Consider the following 6,240-nt stretch of genomic DNA (forward strand, 5'->3'; position numbering starts at 1 on the left):
CCAAAGCATAAAAAAAATGACAACCTGTTTCTCCGAGTCAACCTCTAAGAAGGACAAACATAAAATACAAGGTGGAGAATACATATACGTATATAAACATAAGCAAAAATACGCCCCTGAGCCCCCAAGAGTTCTTCGCTTTATCAGAGTCTCCAGAATACAGAGTGGTGCTTCTCAACCTACATCTGAAAACAACAATATTGTATGGGATAAGAACCGAGGTTCTCAGTATGGTTAAGGTGCCCACATATGTAATAAATAAGGTCTCGGAAAAGCCAGAGGCAATCCTAGAAGCAGGGGTAGATATCTAAGGTCCTTAAGGTTCTAACTCAATCCTAACTTAATCTCTCAAATTACAATCCACTCATTGTTTCATTCAACTCTAACCCTTACCATTGACCCAACCAGTCATGGCCTATGGCCCAAATCAAACCAGCTCGGCCTCCGGCCCAAATAAACTCAAACTGGCCTCTGGCCCATTACAAATAAAATCAACATTATCAGCCATCCACCACCAAGGTACTCAAAACAGAAAGACAATCACAAACACAAGCAAATACAAGGCAAACACATTTAAAGAATAGTTACAGCAAGTATCACTGTTATCAGTTAAATAGAATTTATCAGATAGGCAAACCAAAACAATTATGCACACCCAAACAAAGCAAACAAATGCAACATGATGCATGCCTGTCTTACTGGCTGTGAGCTCACGTGTCGGTTAAACTGCCAGAACCCGACACATCCGGTAGCTAACTCGGACATTGGTCTCTAGGTTGCACATATCTAGGAGGATCATAAACGAAGGAGAGTGCCTTTCCACATCGAAGGAGTGTGCCTTTCCACCTTCTCCTGGAGGATATATGAAGGAGAGTGCCTTTCCACATCGAAGGAGCGTACCTTTCCACCTTGCAACCAGAGAAGAATGTGGGGGAAAAAATACGAAGGAGAGTGCCTTTCCACTTTTCCCACACCTTCATCACGACAAGAGAGGAAACTTTCATCCTCAACTTGCCATCCAAATACATTTTTCAATTTAACGAGCAAGCGGGATCGCACCCAAATCTTGCCCTCTCGACCATTCTGGCCACACACACATCTCGACCGTTCCGGCCACACACACATCTCGACCATTCCGGCCACACACAATCATCCCAAATCTCATAATTTTCATCTCAATTCAGTTACTTTATACCATCCTTCACTTCCAAGTTGCATTACCTTCCTAGCTCAAATCCTCTTATTACTTTCTTCAAAATTCTGATTCAAAACATAACTCATTCGTTTCTAAATAAATCAAACTCCAAAACGTAATTCTTTTCTTAATAACTGCAAAAATCAACTTATAAAATCCTTAAAAATCTAAATCTTTCTAAATAACCATTTTAAACGAAGTCTCTAACTTTATAAATATTTGGGCAACATCTATAAAATTCAGAGTATGCCACTGATGAGCGGATATTTTATACGCTTTTTGGCATTATTTTCATATAGTTTTTAGCATTTTTTGTTTAGTTTTTATTAACTTTTCATAGGTGATGAATGGATTTTTGCTAGTAAAGAATTCACAAATAAATTCCCGTTGCAAGTATAGTTTCTAAACCAACAAGAATCTTTTCATACAAAAATTTGGTTGTCACTAAAACAAACCCAATAAAAATAAACCGAAGTATTTAAACCTCGGGTCGTCTCTCAAGGAATTGCAGGGAGGTGTAGTTATTATTGGTTATGAGAAAGTATCATTTTTGGGTTTTTTGACATAAGAAACAAGAAAAGTAAATTACAAGAAAGTAAAGTAATAGCTAAGAAAGCTCTTGGCAAGGTATGAGAATTAGAAGTCATATCCTAGCAATCCTTATCAATTGTGACATCAATTGTCCATTGCTACCACTTAGTTAACCTCTAACTATGAAGGAAAGTCAAGTGGATGAATCAATTTGATTCCTCAAGTCCTAGTCAACTCCTAAGGAAAAACTAGCTTTAGAGGGATCCAAATCAACTAGCAACTTTCAATTATCAATCAACAAAGGAGTTTGATAACTCAAGAGTCACCAATTACTCAACCAAAGCCAAGAGGAGAGAAATCTAACTTAAAATCCTCCCAAGCATTTTATCAAACACTTGGAAGGTACAACATAAAAACATAGAAAACTAACAGGGAATATAAAATCCAAACAACCAATTACAAGCATCAATACCATAAATTGAATAAAGTAATCATAAATATGAAATACCTCAAATTGCATTAAATATAGAATCAAATCTAACATAAAGAGTTCATAAATTAAATTGGGAGAATAAATAGACCAACAAGAGAAATAGATAAACTAAAGTGCTAGAACTAATAAGAGTAGAAGAGAAACTAATTGAACTAAGATAGAAATCTAAAATTGAAAATAACTAAACCTAAGAATCGTAAAACCTAGAAAGAGGAGAGATCCTCTCTCTCTAGAAAACTACATCTAAAACCTAAAATTATCTGAATGAAAGTTATGTGAATGAATCCCCCACTCTGCAGCTTCTATTCTGTGTTTTCGGGCTTGAAACAGGGTCCAAACTCGGCCCAATAATCGCCTCCAATGTTTTTTCTGCGTTTTCTGCAGGTAGCGTATGTCACGCGCACGCGTCGATGGTCATCTTCGCGTGTCACGCGTACGCATCAGGTACGCGCACGCGTCTCCGTGCAAACTCCAATTCACGCGCACGCATCTCGCTGGTTATCTCCTTTATTTCTTGTGCTCCTTCCATTTTTGCAAGCTTCTTCTCCATCCTCTAAGCCATTCCTGCCCTATAAAGCCTGAAAACACTTAACACACAGATCACGGCGTCGAATGGTATAAAGGGATTAAAAATATACAATTTAAAGGCTTAGGAAGCAAGTTTTCAATTATTGAACAAAACTAGGAAGTAATTGTAAAATCATGCAAATTGTATGAATAAGTGTGCAAGGACTTGATAAAAACCACTCAATTGAGCACAAGATAAACCATAAAATAGTGGTTTATCAATCTCCCCACACTTAAACATTAGCATGTCATCATGCTAAGCTCAAGAGAAGCTATAAAGGAGTGAAGAGGAATGGTAAAACTTATGAAATACAACCTATCTATATGAATGCAACTAAATGCAAAAATACTTCTACCTACTTGGTTAAAAGTAAATAAATTCTCCAAGACAAACATAAATCAAATTCCACTAATTCAAATCACACAATAAGAGACAAGTAAACTTGTAAGAAGATAGCTCATGAAAGCCGGGAACACAGAATCAAGAATTGAACCCTCATTGGAAGTGTATATGCACTCTGATCGCTCAAGTGTCTAGGGTTAATTCACTCTAATCTTCTCTAGTCATGCTTTCTAAAACTTTGTTCTTCATCTAACTAATCAACAAATATTTAAGGTACAAATGCAAACATCATGAGGGATTTTCAAGGTTGTAATAAGGCTAAGGTAAGGGTGAGGATATATGTATGGCCAAGTGAGCTATAATATGAATATTTGACTAACCTAAGCTCTTACCTAACACACACACACATACTCTATGTAATTCTAAAATCATGCCTATCTACCCAAAATTCCCACTTTTTCATCACATACTCATATAGAAATTTTCCTTAATTTCACCACATAAGCATTGATCTATTATTAAACTTAACATTGGGGTAACTTTGTCCCCTATTTATTTATTTATTTATATTGTAATATTTATTTATTTATTTATTTATTTATTTATTTTCTTTTCTTTTCATTTTTTTGAACATGAAAGCAAACATAACATATCAATGCACATGGTATTTTTTTGGTTTCACATGGGTATGCACCCAAATTCCCTAATACTTTTGTCAACACAGCACAATTTCATCAACCCAAGTTCCCATAGTTCCCCACACTTAATTAATACACAATTTCTATCTTAAGCTAACCAAAGATTCACTTGGGATAATTAATTATTTTTCCGCTTAAGGCTAGTAATGTGGTAAAATATAAAACAAATGAGGATTAAAAAGCTCAAAGTGGCAAACAAAGGTAATTGAAATGGTAGGCTATTTGGGATAAGTGAGCTAATAACAAATGATGGCCTCAATCATATATATGCATGGAAATACACTAAACAATGGACATATAGAATGGAACAAATTATAGATTGCAATCATAGAGAAGAAAATACACAAGAATAAAAATCATGGTTAAATAATGTAACCATATAATTAAGCTCAAAATCTCACAGGTTGTGTGTTCTTAGCTATAAATCATGTTCCAAATTACAATCTTCAAACAAGTTTAACAAAAAAGTTTTAATTTAAATTAGTGAAATGCTATAAAAAAAATTTTGAAAAAGAACTTATCACTCCAACCAAGTAGTGGTAGAAGAACATGCACAAAATCAAACAAACATGCAATCAAACATGCAAATGCAACAACTAATTTAACAAAGAAAATTAAACATTGGTGTCAAAATAAGAAATAACTAACCCACGGAAGTCGGTATCGACCTCCCCACACTTAAAGATTGTACCGTGCATGCTAAGATGTGCAAGTGGACGGGCTGTTACAACTGATACTTTTCTCTAAAGATTGTGTAGATGGATTTGTCCGTTGCCCCATTGAGAAGCTTTTCCTTTCCCTTCTCGGTGGTCATCCTGACAGAAGAGAAAAAAGAAGAAAAGTAACCCAAAAATAAAGATAAGAAAACAAATAAAGTATGGGTGGGTTAATGCCAAATAATGAGGGTCTCAATTACATGGTAGCTACAACATGCAAGTGAGAAAACAGTATAGTGGTAAGTATTCCCGCTAGTCACGCGGCTGACCCGGGTTCAATCCCGGCAACAGCACCATTTTGATGAATGGATTTTCGCTAGTAAAGAATTCACAAATAAATTCCCGTTGCAAGTATAGTTTCTAAACCAACAATAATCCTTTCATACAAAAATTTGGTTGTCACTAAAACAAACCCAATAAAAATAAACCGAAGTATTTAAACCTCGGTTCGTCTCTCAAGGAATTGCAGGGAGGTGTAGTTATTATTGGTTATGGGAAAGTATCTTTTTTGGGTTTTTTGACATAAGGAACAAGAAAAGTAAATTGCAAGAAAGTAAACTAATAGTTAAGAAAGCTCTTGGCAAGGTATGAGAATTAGAAGTCCTATCCTAGCTATCCTTATCAATTGTAACATCAATTGCCCATTGCTACCACTAAGTTAACCTCTAACGATGAAGAAAAGTCAAGTGGATGAATCAATTTGATTCCTCAAGTCCTAGTCAACTCCTAAGGAAAGACTAGCTTTAGAGGGATCCAAATCAACTAGCAACTTTCAATTATCAATCAACAAAGGAGTTTGATAACTCAAGAGTCACCAATTACTCAACCAAAGCCAAGAGGAGAGAAATTTAACTTAAAACCCTCCCAAGCATTTTATCAAACACTTGGAAGGCACAACATAAAAACATAGAAAACCAACAGGGAATATAAAATTTAAACAACCAATTGCAAGCATCAATAGCATAAATTGAATAAAGCAATCATAAATATGAAATACCTCAAATTGCATTAAATAGAGAATCAAATCTAACATGAAGAGTTCATAAATTAAATTGGGAAAATAAATAAACCAACAAGAGAAATAGATAAATTAAAGTGCTAAAACTAATAAGAGTAGAAGAGAAACTAATTGAACTAAGATAGAAATCTGAAATTGAAAATAACTAAACCTAAGAATCCTAAAACCTAGAGAGAGGATAGAGCCTCTCTCTCTCTCTAGAAAACTACATCTAAAACCTAAAATTATCTGAGTGAAAGTTGTGTGAATGAATCCCCCACTCTGCAGCTTCTATTCTGTGTTTTCGGCCTTGAAAGTAGGTCCAAACTCGGCCCAATAATCGCCCCCAGCATTTTCTGTGTTTTCTGCAGGTAGCGCATGTCATGCGTACGCGTCAGGTACGCGCACGCGTTGCCGTGCAAACTCCAATTCATGCGCACGCGTGAGCCATGCGTGCGCGTCGCTTTTCGCTGGTTATCTCCTTTATTTCTTGTGCTCCTTCCATTTTCGCAAGCTTCCTCTCCATCCTCTAAGCCATTCCTGCCCTATAAAGCCTGAAAACACTTAACACACAGATCACGGCATCGAATGGTATCAAGGGGATTAAAAATATACAATTTAAAGGCTTAGGAAGCAAGTTTTCAATTATAGAACAAAAATAGGAAGGAATTGTAAAATCATGCAAATTGTATGAATAAGT

This window comes from Arachis hypogaea, chromosome 13 (assembly GCF_003086295.3).
Source record: "Arachis hypogaea cultivar Tifrunner chromosome 13, arahy.Tifrunner.gnm2.J5K5, whole genome shotgun sequence".
Lineage (NCBI taxonomy): Eukaryota > Viridiplantae > Streptophyta > Magnoliopsida > Fabales > Fabaceae > Arachis > Arachis hypogaea.